Source organism: Triticum dicoccoides, chromosome 6A (assembly GCF_002162155.2).
Source record: "Triticum dicoccoides isolate Atlit2015 ecotype Zavitan chromosome 6A, WEW_v2.0, whole genome shotgun sequence".
Classification (NCBI taxonomy): domain Eukaryota; kingdom Viridiplantae; phylum Streptophyta; class Magnoliopsida; order Poales; family Poaceae; genus Triticum; species Triticum dicoccoides.
In genome coordinates, this window is record NC_041390.1 from 375,522,273 (window position 1) to 375,544,044 (window position 21,772).

Genomic DNA, 21,772 nt, shown 5'->3' on the forward strand with positions numbered 1-21,772 from the left:
GCGGCGGGGGGGCGCAGTGGAGGCGCGGCCCGGGAGGCGGTGGAGGAGGGCCCGCCGCGGGCTCCCGCGGGCCGCGGCGGCTGTGGGCGCCGGGGTGCCACGTGGCACCGCGCGGTTGGTCGGTGGCAGATCCGTCCGGTCCGGACGGACAATGTCCGGCGCGCGCGAGGGGACGGTCTAGGGTTTTCTCGGGAGGAAGGAGAAGGAGATCCGCGAATTTCGGGAGGGGACTTTAAATAGGCATAGAGGGAGCTAGGAGAGTCCAAATGAGGTGCGGTTTTCGGCCACGCGATCGTGATCGAACGCTCTAGAAGATGGAGAGGGTTTTGGTGGGTTTTGGGCCAAATTGGAGGGGTGTTGGCTGCAACACACACGAGGCCTTTTCGGTCCCTCGGTTAACCGATGGAGTATCAAACGAAGCCCAAATGATACGAAACTTGACAGGCGGTCTACCGGTAGTAAACCAAGGCCGCTTGACAAGTCTCAGTCCATTCTGGAAATGTTTAATCCCCACACACGAAAGAAAGGTAGAAATGACCACTGGAGGAGAACGAAGCGCCGGAATGCAAAACGGACAACGGGGAAAATGCTCGAATGCATGAGATGAACACGTATGCGAATGCAATGCACATGATGACATGATATGAGATGCATGACAACGATAACAACACACGGAGACAAAAACCCGAACCCGAGAAAATAAAATAACTTAACGCCGAAACGGCAAGAGTTGGAGTACAAATTGGGAAAGTTACATCTGGGGTGTTACACCCTAGGCCTTGTGTCAACGCATTGCAATGCCGTTTATTCTCACTTTTATCATTAGTTACCTTGCTGTTTTTATATTTTCAGATTACAAAAACCTTTATCTACCATCCATATACCACTTGTATCACCATCTCTTCGCCGAACTAGTGCACCTATACAATTTACCATTGTATTGGGTGTGTTGGGGACACAAGAGACTCTTTGTTATTTGGTTGCAGGGTTGCTTGAGAGAGACCATCTTCATCCTATGCCTCCTACGGATTGATAAACCTTAGGTCATCCACTTGAGGGGAATTTGCTACTGTCCTATAAACCTCTGCACTTGGAGGCCCAACAACGTCTACAAGAAGAAGGTTGTGTAGTAGACATCAAGCTCTTTTTTGGCGCCGTTGCCGGGGAGGTTAGCGCTTGAAGGTATATCTTTAGATCTTGCAATCGAATCTTTTTGTTTCTTGTTTTAGCACTAGTTTAGTTTATAAAATAAAACTAAAAATGGAATTGAGGGTACCTCATATGCTTCATATTTTTAATATCTTTCATGAAAATAAGGATTCAGATAATTGTGCTCGAGCGCTAGAAGAAGAATGCATTAGAATGTTTGGCACTAAATCTTTGTATGATGAGCATGATTGCAATGTTGTCAGTATGAATTCCTTGAATATCCATGATGCTAATGATATGCAAAGCCACAAGTTGGGGAAGCTATGTTTTATGAAGATGGTATTTTAGTCCCCCAGGTCTTGATGAGAAAATTTATTATGATGAAAGCATGCCGCCTATTTATGATGATTATACTGATGGAAGTGGATTTGGAGAGGTCATGACTTTATTTAGTGATGAATCCACTATTTCGGAAGAGGTTCCAATTGATTATGAGAACAAAGTTGCTATCTATGATGATTATTGTGATGACTTGTATGCTATAAAGAATAATGATATCCATGTCATCATGATTTCAATTTTCAATTGGATTATGCCTCACATGATAGTTATTTCGTTGAGTTTGCTCCCACTACTATTCATAAGAAGAAATTTGCTTATGTGGAGAGTAATAAAAATTCTATGCTTGTGCATCATGAAAAGAGTGCTTTATGTGATAGTTATATTGTTGAATTCATTCATGATTCTACTGAAAATTATTATGAGGGAGGAATATATGCTTGTAGGAATTGCAATAATATCAAGTTTCCTCTCTATGTGCTTAAAATCTTGAAGTTATGCTTGTTTTGCCTTCTTATGCAAGTTGATTCTTGTTCCCACAAGTTGTTTGCTCACAAACTACCTGTGCATAGGAAGTGGGTTAGAATTAAATTTCCTAGTCATATTCTTCAAGATGCTCTCTGTATGTTACAATTCTTATCTTTTATGTGAGCATCGTTGAAATCATCATGCCTAGCTAGGGGCGTTAAACGATAGCGCTTGTTGGGAGGCAACCCAATTTTATTTTTGTTACTTGCTTTTTGCTACTGTTTAGCAATAAATATTTTATCTAGCCTCTGTTATTATTGAGTTTTATGTTTTAATTAGTGTTTGTGCCAAGTAGAACCGTTGGGAAGACTTGGGGAAAGTCTTGTTGATCTTGCTGTAAAAAACAAAAACTTTAGCGCTCACGAGAATTGCTGCCATTTTTTATTGGAGAGTGATATTTAGTTAATTATTTTTGAACATAATTAACAGATAAATTACTAACGTCCAGCAATTTATTTTACAATTTTTGGGGTTCCATAAGTATATGTTTGATCCAGATTACTACAGACTGTTCTGTTTTTGACAGAATCTGTTTTCAACGTGTTGTTTGCTTATTTTGATGAATCTATTAGTAGTATCGGAGGTATGAACCATAGATAAGTTGTAATACATTAGATATTACACCAATATGAATTTAGAATGAGTTCACAACAGTACCTAAGTGGTGATTTATATTCTTATACTAACGGAGCTTACGAGTTTTCTGTTAAGTTTTATTTTGTGAAGTTTTCAAGTTTTGGGTTAAGTTTTGATGGACTATGGAATAAGGAGTGGCAAGAGCCTAAGCTTGGGTATGCCCAAGGCACCCCAAGGTAATATTCAAGGACAACCAAGAGCCTAAGCATGGGGATGCCCGGAGGCATCCCCTCTTTCGTCTTCGTTCATCGGTGACTTTACTTGGAGCTATATTTTTATTCGCCACATGATATGTGTTTTGCTTGGAGCGTAATTTTATTTTATTTAGTTTTGCTTGCTGTTTGAATAAAATACAAAGATATGAAATTCTTAAATGTTAGAGAGTCTTTATATAGTTGCATAATTATTCGACTACTCATTGATCTTCATTTATATCTTTCAGAGTAGTTTGTTGTTGCTCTAGTGCTTCACTTATATATTTTTAGAGCACGGTGGTGGTTTTATTTTGAAGAAATAGATGAACCCTCGTGCTTCACTTATATTATTTTGAGAGTCTATAGAACAGCATGGTAGTTTGCTTTGGTTATGAAACTAGTCCTAATATGATGGGCATCCAAGAGGGATATAATAAAAACTTTCATATGAAGTGCATTGAATACTAAGAGAAGTTTGATACTTGATAATTGTTTTGAGATATGGAGATGGTGATATTAGAGTCATGCTAGTTGAGAAGTTGTGAATTTGAGAAATACTTCTGCCGAAGTTTGTGATTCCCGTAGCATGCATGTATGGTGAACCGTTATGTGACGAAGTCGGAGCATGATTTATTTATTGATTGTCTTCCTTATGAGTGGCGGTCGGGGACGAGCGATGGTCTTTTCCTACCAATCTATCCCCCTAGGAGCATGCGTGTAGTACTTTGTTTTGGTAACTAATAGATTTTTGCAATAAGTCTGTGAGTTCTTTATGACTAATGTTGAGTCCATGGATTATACGCACTCTCACCCTTCCACCATTGCTAGCCTATCTAGTACCGTGCAACTTTCGCCGGTATCATACACCCACCATATACCTTCCTCAAAACAGCCACAATACCTACCTATCATGGCATTTCCATAGCCATTCCGAGATATATTGCCATGCAACTTTCCACCGTTCTGTTTTCTATGACACGCTCCATCATTGTCATATTGCTTTGCATGATCATGTAGTTGACATTGTATTTGTGGCAAAGCCACCATTCATAATTCTTTCATACATGTCACTCTTGATTCATTGCATATCTCGGTACACCGCTGGAGGCATTCACATAGAGTCATATTTTGTTCTAAGTATCGAGTTGTAATTGTTGAGTTGTAAGTAAATAAAAGTGTGATGATCATCATTATTAGAGCATTGTCCCAGTGAGGAAAGGATGATGGAGACTATGATTCCTCCATAAGTCGGGATGAGACTCCGGACGAAAAAAAAGAGAAAAAAAGAGGCCATAAAAAAGAGAAAAGGCCCAAATAAAAAAATAAAAAAATGAGAGAAAAAGAGAGAAGGGGAAATGCTACTATCCTTTTACCACACTTGTGCTTCAAAGTAGCACCATGATCTTCATGATAGAGAGTCTCCTATGTTGTCACTTCGATATACTAGTGGGAATCTTTCATTATAGAACTTGGCTTGTATATTCCAATGATGGGCTTCCTCAAAATGCCCTAGGTCTTCGTGAGCAGGCGAGTTGGATGCACACCCACTAGTTTCTTTTGTTGAGCTTTCATACATTTATAGCTCTAGTGCATCTGTTGCATGGCAATCCCTGCTCACTCACATTGATATCTATTGATGGGTATCTCCATAGCCCGTTGATACACCTAGTTGATGTGAGACTATCTTATCCTTTTTTTCTTCTCCACAACCACCATTCTATTCCACCTATAGTGCTATGTCCATGGCTCACGCTCATGTATTGCGTGAAGATTGAAAAAGTTTGAGAACATCAAAAGTATGAAACAATTGCTTGGCTTGTCATCAGGGTTGTGCATGATTTAAATATTTTGTGTGGTGAAGATAGAGCATAGCCAGACTATATGATTTTGTAGGGATAGCTTTCTTTGGCCATGTTATTTTGAGAAGACATGATTACTTAGTTAGTATGCTTGAAGTATTATTATTTTTATGTCAATATTAAACTTTTGTCTTGAATCTTATGGATCTGAATATTCTTGCCACAATAAAGAGAACTACATGGATAAATATGTTAGGTAGAATTCCACATCAAAAATTCTATTTTTATCATTTACCTACTCGAGGACGAGCAGGAATTAAGCTTGGGGATGCTGATACGTCTCCAACGTATCTATGATTTTTGATTGTTCCATGCTATTATATTATCTGTTTTGGATGTTTATGGGCTTTATTAAACACTTTTATATTATTTTTGGGACTAACCTATTAACCCAGAGCCCAGTGCCGGTTTCTGTTTTTCCTTATTTTAGAGTATTGCAGAAAAGGCAAATCAAAAGGTGTCCAATTGACCTGAAACTTCATGGAACTTATTTTTGGACCAGAAGAAGCCCACGGAGTATCGGAGATGGACCAGGAGATTCCCAGGATGCCCACGAGGGTGGGGGCGCGCCCACCCCCCTGGGCGCGCCCCCTGCCTCGTGGACAGCCCGGAGGTCCACCGACGCACTTCTTCCTCCCATATATACCCATATACCCTAATAACTTCAGGGAGCACAATATATCGGGAGTTCCGCTGCCAGAAGCCTCCGTAGCCACCGAAAACCAATCTAGACCCGTTTCGGCACCTTGCCGGAGGGGAAATCCCTCTCCGGTGGCCATCTTCATCATCCCGGAGCTCTCCATGATGAGGAGGGAGTAGTTCTCCCTCGGGGCTGAGGGTATGTACCAGTAGCTATGTGTTTGATCTCTCTCTCTCTCTCTCTCTCTCGTGTTCTTGAGGTGATACGATCTTGATGTATCATGAGCTTTGCTATTATAGTTGGATGTTATGATGTTTCTCCCCCTCTACTCTCTTGTGATGAATTGAGTTTTCCCTTTGAAGTTATCTTATCAGATTGAGTCTTTAAGGATTTGAGAACACTTGATGTATGTCTTGCGTGGGCGCAGCCCCTGGTATTATTCGATTATCCGAACTTGGGTGTAGTGGATGCCTGACCGGGTGGAGACCGGTCCCTTGTGTAATGCGGAAAAAATGATAAGAGATTTGTAATTGGTCTCCGAATAGCTGACCAGCTCTCGCCACACCATGACAGTCAGTTTTCGGCTTTCTCTAGTGAGGTGTTTTATCCGGATAAACCGGAAACACAATCACAGTAGTTCTCCCTTTATTGCCTTAGCTGAACGAGCGAAACGTAAGGCAGCAACCACAGGAGCGGGGAACCCAACTATTGACCAAAGACATGATTCGGAGACAATGCATATAGTGCTATATTCGTGACGCCGAATTGTACTATAAAGGTGTTCAGACTTATTTTAAAGAAATGTACGTGGCCGGATAGAGCCCGTGGCGATTTAAGTCGTACCAAGGTGTACAGGGCAACCAGACGAAGAAAAGAGAATACAGGTTAAGAAATAAGCCAGTACCAAATAGGTTGGGCGAGAAACTGCTTCCATTATAGTCTGATTGATACGTCAAAACGTATTTTTACAAATAATGCGATAAGCATCGAGGCTATTTTACATGCCGAGCACAAGGGAAAGCTGTGTACGGGTCCTAAAGAATGAAGCGGTGATCTTTAAAGATCCTTTAGATACTCTGCCACATGTATACGCTGCTTTTCTCCTTGGAGTATTGTTCTTCGAAAGGATTCAACGATTGGGTTTTCATGAGGGGCTTAAAAAAGGCCCTTGGTACTGTCGAAAGGTGATGTGGGTTGTAAGGAACCTGGAAAAATAAAATTAAGAAAAAATAAATATGAGGGTGCCGATAGGGTCGAGCCGTATTCTGGACTTTATCTTTACTATGCCTCCATCTTTGCCCATGGTATCTCCAATGCGTAGTGATGTACGCGTGGTACATGTGCCGCATTTTGGTTGGGGCTGAGACGGAGGCCGAATTCCTAGTCGAGCTCCTGATGAGCCGGACTGTCGTGCTGCGGGGTAGTCCGGACTCGTTCGATAGTGTCCGGGGGCTTGACTGCCGATGCATTTTTTGGTATGATAAGGCCACTCTGTACTTCCGCTGCCAGGGCTGTAGTGTGATCCTCAGTGCTAAGGGAGCATTCTGTGTTTCCATTGACTGTTATAACACCGTGGGGTCTAGGCATCTTGAGTTTGAGATAAGCATAATCTGGGACTGCGTTGAAGCGAGCGAACGCGGTTCGTCCGAGCAGTGCGTGGTAGCCACTGTGGAAAGGGATGATGTCGAAGATCAAGTCTTCGCTTCGGAAGTTTTCCGGCGAACCGAAGACAACCTCCAGTGTGATTGAGCCCATGTAGTGGGCCTCTACACCGGGTATTACTCCCTTAAAGGTGGTTTTTGTGGGCTTGATTCTTGAAGGATCAATACCCATTTTGCGGGTTGTGTCCTGATAGAGCAGGTTAAGGCTACTACCGCCGTCCATGAGGACCCGCGTCAATTCAGAGGTGGAATGCATCAATAATTGGATCGAGGACTAGTGCAGTCAAGCCTCCGTGACGGATACTGGTCGAATGGTCTCTGTGATCGAAAGTGATTGGGCAGGATGACCATGGGTTGAATTTTGCGGCGACTGGCTCAATCGCGTAGACGTCCCTTAACGCACATTTGCGCTCCCGCTTGGGATGTGAGTAACGTATATCATATTCACTGTTTTGACCTTGGGGGATTTCTTCTATCCCCCTGTGTTTGGTGGGCGAGGATCCTCATCGTCATCCTCACTAGGCGACCCTTTCTCCTTGTGTTAGGCATTTAACTTGCCGGCCTGTTTGAAGACCCAACAACTTCTGTTGGTATGGTTGGCAGGCTTGTCAGGAGCATCGTGGATCTGGCAAGGTCGATCAAGTACTTGGTCCAAGCTTGATGAAACGTCTTTGTTTCTTTTGAATGGCTTACTCCATTGACCGGATTTGGAGCCACTGAATCCGGCATTGACCGCCATATCCTCTGTATTATCATTGTTTCTTAGACGCTTATGTTTGTTGCGTCAGGGCCTTCCGTTGCCGTTTCTGGCTTCGGAAGTTCCAGCGTTGATGACCCACAGGTGTAGGGGATCTATCGTACCCTTTTCGATAAGTAAGAGTGTCGAACCCAACGAGGAGCAGAAGGAAATGATAAGCAGTTTTCAGTAAGGTATTCTCTGCAAGCACTGAAATTATCGGTAACAGATAGTTTTGTGATAAGGTAATTTGTAACGAGTAGCAAGTAATAAAAGTAAATAAGGTGCAGCAAGATGGCCCAAGCCTTTTTTAGCAAAGGACAAGCCTAGAAAAACTCTTATATGAAGGAAAGCGCTCCCGAGGACACATGGGAATTATCGTCAAGCTAGTTTTCATCACGTTCATATGATTCGCGTTCGGTACTTTGCTAATTTGATATGTGGGTGGACCGGTGCTTGGGTACTGCCCTTAGTTGGACAAGCATCACACTTATAATTAACCCCCATTGCAAGCATCTGCAACTACAACAGAAGTATTAAGGTAAACCTAACCATAGCATGAAACATATGGATCCAAATCAGCCCCTTACGTAGCAACGCATAAACTAGGGTTTAAGCTTCTGTCACTCTAGCAATCCATCATCTACATATTACTTCCCAATGCCTCCCTCTAGGCCCAAACAATGGTGAAGTGTCATGTAGTCGATGTTCACATGACACCACTAGAGGGATGACAACATACATCTCATCAAAATATCGAACGAATACCAAATTCACATGACTACTTATAGCAAGACTTCTCCCATGTCCTCGGGAACAAACGCAACTACTCACAAAGAATATTCATGTTCATAATCGGAGGGGTGTTAATATGCATAATGGATTTGAACATATGATCTTCCACCAAGTAAACCAACTAGCATCAACTGCAAGGAGTAATCAACACTACTAGCAACCCACAGGTACCAAACTGAGGTTTGGATACAAATATTGGATACAAGAGATGAACTAGGGTTTGAGATGAGATGGTGCTGGTGAAGATGTTGATGGAGATTGACCCCCTCCTGATGAGAGGATCATTGGTGATGACAATGGTGATGATTTCCCCCTCCCAGAGGGAAGTTTCCCCGGCATAACAGCTCTGCCGGAGCCCTAGATTGGTTCTGCCAAAATTCCGGCCCGTGGCGGCGAAGTTTCATCCCGTGAGCTTGGTTATGATTTTTTCCTCGATCAAAGACTCCATATAGCCAAAGATGGGCATCGGAGGGCCATCAGGGCGCCCACGAGGCAGGGCGCGCCCCCCACCCTCGTGGCTGGTGGGTGGCCCCCCTCTGGTACTTCTTGCGCCCAATATCTTTTATATATTCTGAAAAGTGCTCCCATGGAGTTTCAGGACTTTTGCAGATGTGCAGAATAGGTCTCTAATATTTGCTCCTTTTCCAGCCCAGAATTCCAGCTGCCGGCATTCCCCCTCTTCATGTAAACCTTGTAAAATAAGAGAGAATAGGAATAAGTATTGTGACATAATGTGTAATGAAAGCCCATAATGCAATAAATATCGATATAAAAGCATGATGCAAAATGGACGTATCAACTCCCCCAAGCTTAGACCTCGCTTGTCCTCAAGCGAAAGCCAAAAACGAAAAATATGTCCACATGTTTAGAGATAGAGGTGTCGATAAAAATAAAATACGGACCTGAGGGCATCATGATCATTCTTAGAACAACAACATATATATATATATATATATATATATATATATATATATATATTGTCATATGATCTCTTATGCTAAAGTAACAATTTAATCGCAATTTCAAGTATGAATCATAAACTTCATTGAAAGCTAACAAACTCTAATCTCAGTCATTGAGGCAATTGCAATTTATCATAACATAGGAAAGAGTCAATATAAGAGCTTTTCGGCAAGTCCACATACTCAACTATCATTTAGTCTTTCACAATTGGTAACACTCACGCAATATTTATGGGTATGGAGTTTTAATCGGTCACAGAGAAAGATAGGGGCTTACAGTTTTGCCTCCCAACGTTTTACCTCAAGGGTAATGTCAACAATAATAGCTCATGCAGACTCACATCCAATTATCTATATGTATCTGGATCTTTCCAACACATTGTGCTTGCCAAAGGATAAAATGTAAAAAGGAAAGATGAAGATCACCATGACACTTATGTAAGGTAGAAGATAAAAGTAAAAGATAGGCCCTTTGCAGAGGGAAGCAGAGGTTGTCATGCGCTTTTCTGGTTGGATGCACAAAATCTTAATGCAAAAGAATGTCACTTTATATTGCCACTTGTGATATGGACCTTTATTATGCAGCTCGTCGCTTTTATTTCTTCCATATCACAAGATCGTATAAAGCTTATTTTCTCCACATTAATAAGTCATACATATTTAGAAGGCAATTTTTATTGCATGCATCGATGACCATTTACTTGAAGAATCTTACTCAATCCATAGGTAGGTATGGTGGACTCTCATGGCAAAACTGTGTTTAAGGATATTTGGAAGCACAAGTAGTATTTCTACTTGGTGCAAAGAACTTGGCTAGCATGAGAGGGAAAGGCAAGATCAACATGTTGGATGATCCATGACAATATAATTTATCTCAGATGTAAGAAAACATAACCCATTACGTTGTCTTCCTTGTCCAACGTCACCTCTTTAGCATATCATACTTTAATGAGTGCTCACAATCATAAAAGATGTCCATGATAGTATATTTATATGTGAAGACCGCTCTTTCTTTATTACTTCCTATTAATTTCAATGATGACCAAAACTATGTTTGTCAACTCTCAACAACTTTTATTCATCATACCCTTTATATGTGAGCTCATTACTCTCCATAAGATCCATATGATCTCTTTATTTCTTTTTATTTCTTTCTCTTTTATTTTATTCCCTCAAGATCACAGCAAGATAATCAAGCCCTTGACTCAACACTAATCTTTATTATATATAGGTCATGGACTCGATTACATAGGAAGATCATAAGGAAAAACTCACAACTAGATCATACTAAAACTTTATTCTACTAGATCAAGATATTATCAAAAGGATCGAACTTAAGAAAAACGGTAAAGATAAAAGTTGTGATGGTAGTACAATACCAGGGCACTCCCCCAAGCTTGGCAGTTACCAAGGGGAGTGCCCATACCCATGTGATTGTATCTCTTTTGCTAGTGAAGGAGATGGAGGTGATGATGGATAGTCGCACATCGAGCGTAGGAGGTCCTCCAACTTGTGGATAATGCCCTTGAGTGCGATGATATGCTCTTTCAACAAAATATTTTCATGTGTGAGATACTTGTTTTGTATACGAGCTAACTCAATCATCTTGAAATCTTCGATCTCAGTTGGGGTAAGAAGATTGTGATCAAGTTGAAGGATGTCTTCTGCTGCCGGAACAAGGTCCTCCGTGACCTTCTTGATCCCTTCATCCTTGCTGATCTCCGTGGGTTCTTCCCTCTTCAGCTCTATCTTCATGAGCAAAGCATCATTGTCACCATTGTTGGAGGAGGGGGATGACATGATGCATGGCCTTGACAACCCTGACAGAAAGCAGCTCGAAACAAGAACAGAAGATAATTGCGTGATACGGTGGTCAAAACCTTCGGGAGATTATATAATGAATTTTTACCGACCAAAAGAAGTATCATGCAAGAAAATGGAGTCCGGAGAGCGCACGAGGTGCCCACGAGGCAAGGGGGTGCGCCCAGGGGGTAGGGCATGCCCTCCACCCTCGTGGAAGCCTCGTGTCCTTTCCGGTTTGCTTCTTATTTTCCTATTTTCTTAAATATTCCAAAACGGAGAAAAATTGCCATTAGAACTGTTTTGGAGTCGGTTTACTTACCGTACCACATACCTATTCCTTTTCGGAGTCTGAAACGTTCCGAAAAGTGTCTCTTATGTATTCCTCTGGGGCTACATTTCAATAATATTAGTTTCAACATTTATGGGATTACCTAAGATATAATGTTTGATTCTTTGACCGTTCACCACTTTCGGATTTGTTCCTTCGAAGTTGTTGATTTTTATGGCACCGGAATGATAGACCTCCTCGATGACGTAAGGGCCTTCCCATTTAGTTAGAAGTTTTCCTGCAAAAAATCTTAAACAAGAGTTGTATAGCAATACATAACCACCTACATTAAACTCACGCTTTTGTATCCTTTTATCATGCCATCTTTTTACTTTTTCTTTAAACAGCTTGGCGTTTTCATAGGCTTGGGTTATCCATTCATCAAGTGAGCTAATGTCAAATAACCTCTTCTCACCGGCAAGTTTGAAATCATAGTAGAGCTCTTTGATAGCCCAATATGCCTTATGTTCTAGTTCGAGAGGTAAGTGACAAGCTTTACCATAAACCATTTTATAAGGAGACATACCCATAGGATTTTTATATGCAGTTCTATAAGCCCATAATGCATCATCAAGTTTCTTGGACCAATTCTTCCTAGATCTATTAACGGTTTTTTGCAAAATTAATTTGAGCTCTCTATTACTCAATTCTACTTGACCACTAGACTGTGGGTGATAAGGAGATGCAATTCTATGATTAACATCATACTTAGCAAGCATTTTACGAAAGGCACCATGAATAAAATATGAACCACCATCAGTCATTAAATATCTAGGGACTCCAAACCTTAGAAAAATAACTTCTTTAAGCATCTTAATAGAGGTGTTATGATCAGCACTACTAGTTGGAATAGCTCCTACCTACTTAGTAACGTAATCAATAGCAACTAAAATATGTGTATACCCATTAGAGGAAGGAAAAGGTCCCATACAATCAAAGCCCCAAACATCAAATGGTTCAATAACAAGTGAATAATTCATAGGATCTACTAATATTACCAATTCTTTGACATTCATCACAAGACAAGACAAACTTGCGGGCATCCTTGAAGAGAGTAGGCCAATAAAAACCGGATTGCAATACCTTGTGTGCAGTTCTATCTCCAGCATGGTGCCCTCCATAGGCTTCGGAGTGACACTTGCGTAGGATATGTTCCTCTTCATGCTCAGGTACAAAATGTCTAATAACACCATCTACTCCTTCTTTATAAAGATGTGGGTTATCCCAAAAGTAATGCCTTAAATCATAGAAGAACTTTTTGTTTTGCTGGTATGTGAAACTAGGTGGTATAAATTTAGCAACAATATAATTAGCATAATCAGCATACCATGGAGAAGTTCGAGAAGCATTTATGATAGCTAATTGTTCATCAGGAAAGCTATCATCAATAGGTAGTGGGTCATCAACAACATTCTCTAACCTAGACAAGTTGTCTGCAACGGGGTTCTCAGCTCCCTTTCTATCAATAATATGCAAATCTAATTCTTGTAGCAAGAGAACCCATCTAATAAGTCTAGGTTTAGCATCTTTCTTTTCCATAAGATATTTAATAGCAACATGATCAGTGTGAACAATTACTTTAGAATCAACAATATAAGGTCTGAACTTATCACAAGCAAATACAACTGCTAAAAATTCTTTTTCAGTAGTAGCATAATTTCTTTGGGCACTGTCTAGGGTTTTACTAGCATATTGGATAACATTTAATTTCTTATCAACTCTTTGTCCTAGAACAACCCCTACAGCACAATCACTAGCATCACACATAATTTTAAATGGTAAATTCGAATCAGGTGGCTGAAAAATAGGTGCAGAAATCAAAGCTTTCTTAAGTATTTCAAATGCTTCTACACAGTCATCATCAAAGACAAAAGGGACATCTTTTTGTAATAGGTTAGTCAGAGGCCAAGAAATTTTTTGAGAAGTCCTTAATGAACCTCCTATAAAAACTGGCATGACCAAGGAAACTTCTTATACCTTTGATGTCCTTGGGACACGGCATCTTTTCAATAGCATCAACTTTAGCTTTATCAACTTCAATACCTCTTTCAGAAATTTTATGCCCCAAGACAATACATTCATTAATCATAAAGTGGCACTTCTCCCAGTTCAAGGGAAGATTAGTTTCTTCACATCTCTGCAAAACTCGATCAAGGTTGCTCAAGCAATCATCAAAAGAGGATCCATAAACGGAGAAATAGTCCATGAAAACCTCACAAATCTTTTCACAAAGTCAGAGAATATAGCCATCATTCATATTTGAAAGGTAGCAGGTGCATTACATAAATCAAAAGGCATATGTCTATAAGCAAAATTACCGAAAGGGCAAGTAAAAGTGGTCTTTGATTGATCATCAGCTGACACGGGTATTTGAGAGAAGCCAGAGTAACCATCTAGAAAGCAAAAATGTGTATGTTTGGATAATCATTCTAGCATTTGATCGATGAAAGGCAAAGGGTAATGATCTTTTTAGTAGCTTTATTTAATTTGCAAAAATCAATTACCATCCTATAACCTGTAATAATTCTTTATGGAATCAATTCATCTTTATCATTAGGAACAGCAGTAATACCTCCCTTCTTAGGGACACAATGGACGGGACTTACCCACTGACTATCAGCAACGGGATAAATTATACCTGCCTCAAGGAGCTTTAATATTTCCTTTCTTACCACTTCTTTCATCTTAGGATTCAGCCGTCGTTGGTGATCAATAACTGGTTTGGCATCTTTCTCCAAATTTATTTTGTGTTGACATAGAGTGGGATAATGCCCTTAAGATCATCAAGAGTATATCCAATAGCAGCACGGTGCTTCTTCAGAGTTTTCAATAATTTCTCTTCCTCCTTCTCTAAAAGGTTAGCACTAATAATAATAGGATATATCTTCTTTTCATCAAGATAGGCATGTTTAAGAGTATCACGTAAAGGTTTAAGCTCAAACACGGGATCACCCTTGGGTGGAGGAGGATCCCCTAGGATTTCAACAGGCAAGTTGTGTTTCAGAATAGGTCCCTTTTTAAAGAATACTTCATCTATTTCCCTTCTTTCATTCATGAACATATCATTTTCATGGTCTAGCAAATATTGTTCTAAAGGATCAGTAGGAGGCACGGCAATAGAAGCAAGACCAATAATTTCATCTTTACTAGGCAATCCTTATTGCAGTCTATCTTAGCATTAACAGTATTCAAGAAGGGTCTACCAAATATAATGGGACAAAATCTATCTTGTGGGGAACCAAGAACAAGAAAATCAGCCGGATATTTAACTTTCCCACACAAGACTTCAACATCTCTAACAATCCCAACTGGTGAAATAGTATCTCTATTGGCAAGCTTAATTGTAACATCGATACCTTCTATCTCAGCAGGTGCAATATCATGCATAATTTCTTCGTACAAGGAATGAGTATTGCACTTGCACTAGCACTCATATCACATAAGCCATGATAACAATGGTCTCCTATTTTAACGGAAATAACAGGCATGCCTACAACAGGTCTATGTTTATTTTTAGCATCAGGTCTAGCAATTCTAGCAGCTTCATTGCAGAAGTAAATAACATGCCCATCAATATTATCGGCCAAGATATCTTTAACATAGCAATTTTAGGTTCAACTTTAACTTGCTCAGGGGGTTTGTGTGACCTAATATTACTTTTGTTGACTACAGTTGAAGCTTGAGCATGATCCTTTATTCTAATAGGGAAAGGTGGCTTCTCAATATAAGCAGCAGGAACAACAGGATCATCATAAGTGATAGTATTTTCTTCAACTTTAATATGTGCAGCTACTTTTACTTCAATGGGAGGATTATATTTAAACCACTTCTCCTTAGGGAGATCAACATGAGTAGCAAAGTATTCACAGAAAGAAGCTACTATCTCAGAGTCAAGTCCATATTTAGTGCTAAATTCATGGAAAGCATCGGTATCCATAAAAGATTTAACACAATCAAACTTAGGTGTTATACCTGACTCCTTACCTTCGTCGAGGTCCCAATCTTCAGAGTTGCGTTTAATTCTTTCCAATAAATCCCATTTGAATTCAATAGTCTTCATCATAAAAGATCCAGTACAAGAAGTATCGAGCATGGAGCGATTACTGAGAGAAAGCTGAGCATAAAAATTTTGAATAATCATTTCTCTTGAGAGCTCATGATTGGGGCATGAATATAACATTGACTTAAGACTCCCCCAAGCTTGAGCAATGCTTTCTCCTTTGCAAGGCCAAAAATTATATATATACTTACGATCACGATGAACAAGATGCATGGGATAAAACTTCTGGTGAAATTCCAATTTCAATCGCTTATAGTCCCATGATCCCATATGATCACATAACCTATACCATGTCAATGCATCTCCCTTCAAAGATAAAGGGAAGACCTTCTTATTGATAACATCATCGGGCATACCTGCAAGCTTAAATAATCCACAAACTTCATCCGCGTAGATTAAGTGTAAATCGGGATGCAATGTTCCATCTCCTGCAAAAGGATTAGCTAGCAGTTTCTCTATCATACCCGAAGGAATTTCAAAGTAAACATTTTCAGTAGGTTCAGTAGATTGAGGGGTAGCTAATTGTGGTTCCTCACAAGGTGAAGATACCCCGAACAAACCCCTCAAAGGATTATGTTCCATAGTAACAAGTGACAGTAAATTTCAGCACACTATATAAATTTTTCCTTACCAAATTCCACCTACCAAAGGCGCTTCACTCCCCGGCAACAGCGCCAGAAAAGAGTCTTGATGACCCACAAGTGTAGGGATCTATCGTAGCCTTTTCGATAAGTAAGAGTGTCGAACCCAACGAGGAGCAGAAGGAAATGATAAGCAGTTTTCAGTAAGGTATTCTCTACAAGCACTGAAATTATCGGTAACAGATAGTTTTGTGATAAGGTAATTTGTAACGAGTAGCAAGTAATAAAAGTAAATAAGGTGCAGCAAGATGGCCCAATCCTTTTTGTAGCAAAGGACAAGACTGGGCAAACTCTTATATGAAGGAAAGTGCTCCCGAGGACACATGGGAATTATCGTCAAGCTAGTTTTCATCACGTTCATATGATTCGCGTTCGGTACTTTGCTAATTTGATATGTGGGTGGACCGGTGCTTGGGTACTGCCATTAGTTGGACAAGCCTCCCACTTATGATTAACCCCCATTGCAAGCATTCGCAACTACAACAGAAGTATTAAGGTAAACCTAACCATAGCATGAAACATATGGATCCAAATCAGCTCCTTACGAAGCAACGCACAAACTAGGGTTTAAGCTTCTGTCACTCTACCAACCCATCATCTACTTATTACTTCCCAATGCCTCCCTCTAGGCCCAAACAATGGTGAAGTGTCATGTAGTCGACATTCACATGACACCACTAGAGGGATGACAACATACATCTCATCAAAATATCGAACGGATACCAAATTCACATGACTACTTATAGCAAGACTTCTCCCATGTCCTCAGGAATAAACATAACTACTCACAAAGCATATTCGTGTTCATAATCATAGGGGTGTTAATATGCATAATGGATCCGAACATATGATCTTCCACCAAGTAAACCAACTAGCATCAACTACAAGGAGTAATCAACACTACTAGCAACCCATAGGTACCAATCTGAGGTTTGTATAAAAGATTGGATACAAGAGATGAACTAGGGTTTGAGATGAGATGGTGCTGGTGAATATGTTGATGGAGATTGACCCCCTCCCGAGGAGAGGATCGTTGGTGATGATTTCCCCCTCCCGGAGGGAAGTTTCCCCGGCAGAACAGCTCTGCCGAGCCCTAGATTGGTTCCGCCAAGGTTCCGCCTCGTGGCGGCGGAGTTTCATCCCGTGAGCTTGCTTATGATTTTTTTCCTCGACGAAAGACTCCATATAGCCAAAGATGGGCATTGGAGGGCCACCAAGGGGCCCACAAGGCAGGGGCGCGCACAGGGGGGTAGGGCGCACCCCCCACCCTCGTGGCTAGTGGGTGTGGCCCCCCTCTGGTACTTCTTGCACCCAATATTTTTTATATATTTTGAAAGGTGCTCCTGTGGAGTTTCAGGACTTTTTTGGAGATGTGCATAATAGGCCTCTAATATTTGCTCCTTTTCCAGCCCAGAATTCCAGCTGCCGGCATTCCCCCTCTTCATGTAAACCTTGTAAAATAAGAGAGAATAGGCATAAGTTTTGTGACATAATGTGTAATAACAGTCCATAATGCAATAAATATCGATATAAAAGCATGATGCAAAATGGACGTATCAGGGGTCGCTAGTACTGTTGCTGCTACGGGCCACCCAGGTATCTTCACCCGCGTAGAAGCGGGTCATTAGTGCTGTAAGGGCTACCATGGACTTCAGCTTTTCTTGGACGAGGTGTCGGGCGAGCCATTTGTCTCGGATGCTGTGTTTAAAGGCCGCTAGGGCTTCGGCATCCGGACGGTCGACAATCTGGTTCTTTTTAATTAGGAACCTGGTCCAGAATTTCCTGGTCCACTCTTTAGGCTGCTGGACTATATGACTAAGGTCATCGGCGTCCGGGGGCCGGATATGCGTGCCTTGGAAGTTGTTTCTAAAGGCGTCTTCCAAGTCTTCCCAGCTTCCAATAGAGTTTTTTGGGAGGCTATTTAACCAGTGCCGAGCTGGTCCCTTAAGTTTTAGGGGGAGGTATTTCATGGCATGTAGATCATCACCGCGAGCCATGTGAATGTGGAGAAGAAAATCCTCGATCCATATTGCGGGATCTGTTGTGCCATCATATGATTCGATGTTCACGGGTTTAAACCCTTCTGGGAACTGGTGTTCCATTACATTATCAGTGAAGCACAGGGGGTGCGCGGCGCCTCTGTATCGGGCGACATCATGACGTAATTCAGATGAAGGTCGTATACGGTTTTTGGCTCATGCAAGGTTGTGCCTGTCCTGCCAGGTCTGATGGTCGTCCCCATCATTGGGGAACGCCCCCTCAATCCATAGATTGATCTCGTTAGACTGGCTCTATTGTCCAGGTCCTTGCATAAGTCGTAGGTATAGCTCGGGGCCGTTACCTCCCTGCCTCTACAGCGGGGTGGTGCGGGCTGGTGTTCAGCGTGAGTAGCCGGTCTGTCCCGTCCACGCAGTGGTCGGTCAGGCTTTTCAGCAGTTTTATGCTTTGGCGGTATGGGCTCAAGGGCCTCATCATCGAATTGGGGTAGTAGCATGCGTTTCGGGTAACTCTTAGTAGGGCGCTCACGGACGTATTCCTCAGCAGCCAGGATATTGGTCCATCTGTTATTGAGCAGATCTTGATCAGCTCGAAGCTGTTGCTGTTTCTTTTTCAGGCTTCTTGCAGTGGTGATTAGCTGGCGTTTAAAGCGATCTTGTTTGAGGGGTTCCTCCAGCACGATAAAGTCTTCGTCGCCAAGGCTCACATCCTCTTCGGAGATCGGCAGGTAATTGTTGTCCTCCAAGCCCCCGTTCTCGACAGGATCGTTGGGTTGTACTTGCCCATCCTCCCAATCATCATGTTCGGATGTTGGCTCTATAGGGGCTTCGGGGTCTTCGGCATTCTCTGGAGTGCTATCTCTCCGGTGTCGGTATTGTTGTCTTTGTCACGATGCAAATTTGAGTGGCACCGCCAACGTCGATGCTTTGGAGGGGCTTCAGCAGGCTTGTCCTCATCCGGATCCTTCTTGTCATTGTCGTCCTCCTTGGGTGTGTCCACCATGTACACGTCATATGTGGAAGTGGTCGTCCATCATCCGGTAAACGGAGGGTCTTGGCCTTGTTCGTCTCCGGCGTCGTCGTCCATACCATCGATGTCTTCGTAGGCGCAGTCCGACATGTCAGTTAGGTCTTTGATAGTGTCTATGAAATGGGTGGTGGGTGGGACGTAAAATTCCCTGCTCTCAGCCCCTAGTCCGGGCTGGGCATAGTTCAGAAGCGATCCTTCCGTAATGGTGAGTGATCGCATCAAGTCCAGAGCCTTGTTCAAAAGCGAGGTTTGGCCATAGGAAAGAGAGTTCGTGTGGCTGTCTGGGGTTGGAGCCTCCTAGTCTCGCTTACTTAACACGGACCCTGAGAGTTCAGACTTGGAGTCCGGCGGAGTGTCCGGTGCTTGAGCGTCAAGGAGGGTTCAGTTTGTCTTTAGGTTTGCCGCTGACACCGCCCCCTTCGGATCTTCGGTAGCAAATTCCATAGTTGCAGAGAGTCCTGCGGACTCTAAAATCCCATCTTCGGACCTGACAACCCATTTTGGATCCAAGGCCACAGCGGCAATTGGGGCCGCGAACCCTTTGAAGATAAAGTCTCCTCGGATTTTGGCACATAGTTTAGGTTCCCCAAACTAATCTGATGACCAGGGGCGTAGCTGTCGATCTGCTCGAGGTGGCCAATCGAGTTGGCACGTAGCGCGAAGCCGCTGAATACAAAAATCTGGCCAGGAAGAAAAGTCTCCTTCATGGCGGCATTGTTGTAGATGATTGACGTAGGCATCAAACCTTCTGCTGGCAACACAGAGGAACTCTCAATGAAAGCACCAATGTCGGTGTCAAAACTGGCAGATCTCGTGTAGGGGGTCCCGAACTGTGCGTGTAAGGATCGAAGGTAAGAGGAGGCAGGGGACATGATGTTTACCCAGGTTCGGGCCCTCTTGATGGAGGTAATACCCTACTTCCTACTTGATTGACTTTGATGAGTATAAGGGTTACAAGAGTTGATCTACCTCGAGATCGTAATGGCTAAACCCTAGATGTCTCGCTTGTATGATTATTCTTGCCTCTACGGACTAAACCCTCCGGTTTATATAGACACAGAGGGGGCTAGGGTTATATAGAGTCGGTTTACAGAGAAAGGAATATTCATATTCGAACGTCAAGCTTGCCTTCCACGCCAAGGGAAGTCCCATTCGGACACGGGGGGACGCCTTCCATCTTGTACCTTCACGGCCCACAAGTCCGGCCCACATCACATAGCCCGGATGTCCAGGGACCCCCCCTAATCTAGGAATCCGTCACATGTTATAATAAGGATTCACTTAAAATAGTACGTGGGTGAACAGAGGGATCAACTGGACAGTGTTCATGAGCAGTAGCGATATGTGTGAGGTAAGATACACCGCTGGCGCTTTTAATTTTTCTTATTAATTTGTTTGTTTCACCCTTTGACTGGTGGGACCCAACATACTACGTGGAGAGAGGTAAGGTGACTAAGGTTGTATTATTTTTGTACTACCAACACTGCTTTAAATCCCAAAAGACCTTACCACCAAAGCCACATGACACGATTATGATTTAAATCCCAATGACTCCCATGCAAAAAAACACGGCATGCTTTTCACATGAATGCAGGAATGTATAAAAGGTTATTTTCCTCTCGTTAAACACAACGTGAGGGTGGTGTAGCTGGTTAGCCTGTTTGCTCATCAAACTTGAGGTCTCGGGTTCGATAACCACACTTGAGCATTTGACTGGTCAAAATGGATGGATACGGAGCTATACGATCTCGTAGTGACCGTATAATCACCTCATCACGTATACATTGCAGCCTCGGTGCGTGTTTTCTAGGGTTTGCACTCTTCACACTCTCTCTCCACTATATATATATACACGCTGGAGCCTCAGCGCTTGTAGTTGCTCTCTTCACACTCTCTCACCCTCTCCAGATCCAAAGAAGACTTTGTTGGCCTCTCTCTCTCCCCTCACTGCTGGACAAAGAGCCGGCAGGATCCCTCCGCTGGGAAGGGAAGGAGGCTTAACGATGTCACCGTTAGCGAGGGAGGGAATCCACTACCAAAGCAGCTATTCTCTTTCACCCAGCGGTGGCACGGAAGGGCCTCCGATCCCTTCTTCCTTGCCACCATACATAGTGTGGGCGGAACGGCCTCCGGTCGCCCGCCTAACCACACCCCAAGAACCTTAAGGTATAATTTACTTATTCCACATGCATTGCTCTAGCTTCATGTGGGCTTTTCCGCTTATGCACTCGAATCTAGGTGTTGGATCAAACAGGAAAGTAGTGGGGAAAGTTGTATAGCATGAATCTAGGATGTGGTTCAAAGAGGAAAGGAATAGGGGAAAGTAGTGGGGAAAGTTTTATAGCATGAATCTAGGACGTGGTTCAAAAAGGAAAGGAAGGGGGAAAGTTGTATAGCATGAATCTAGGATGTGG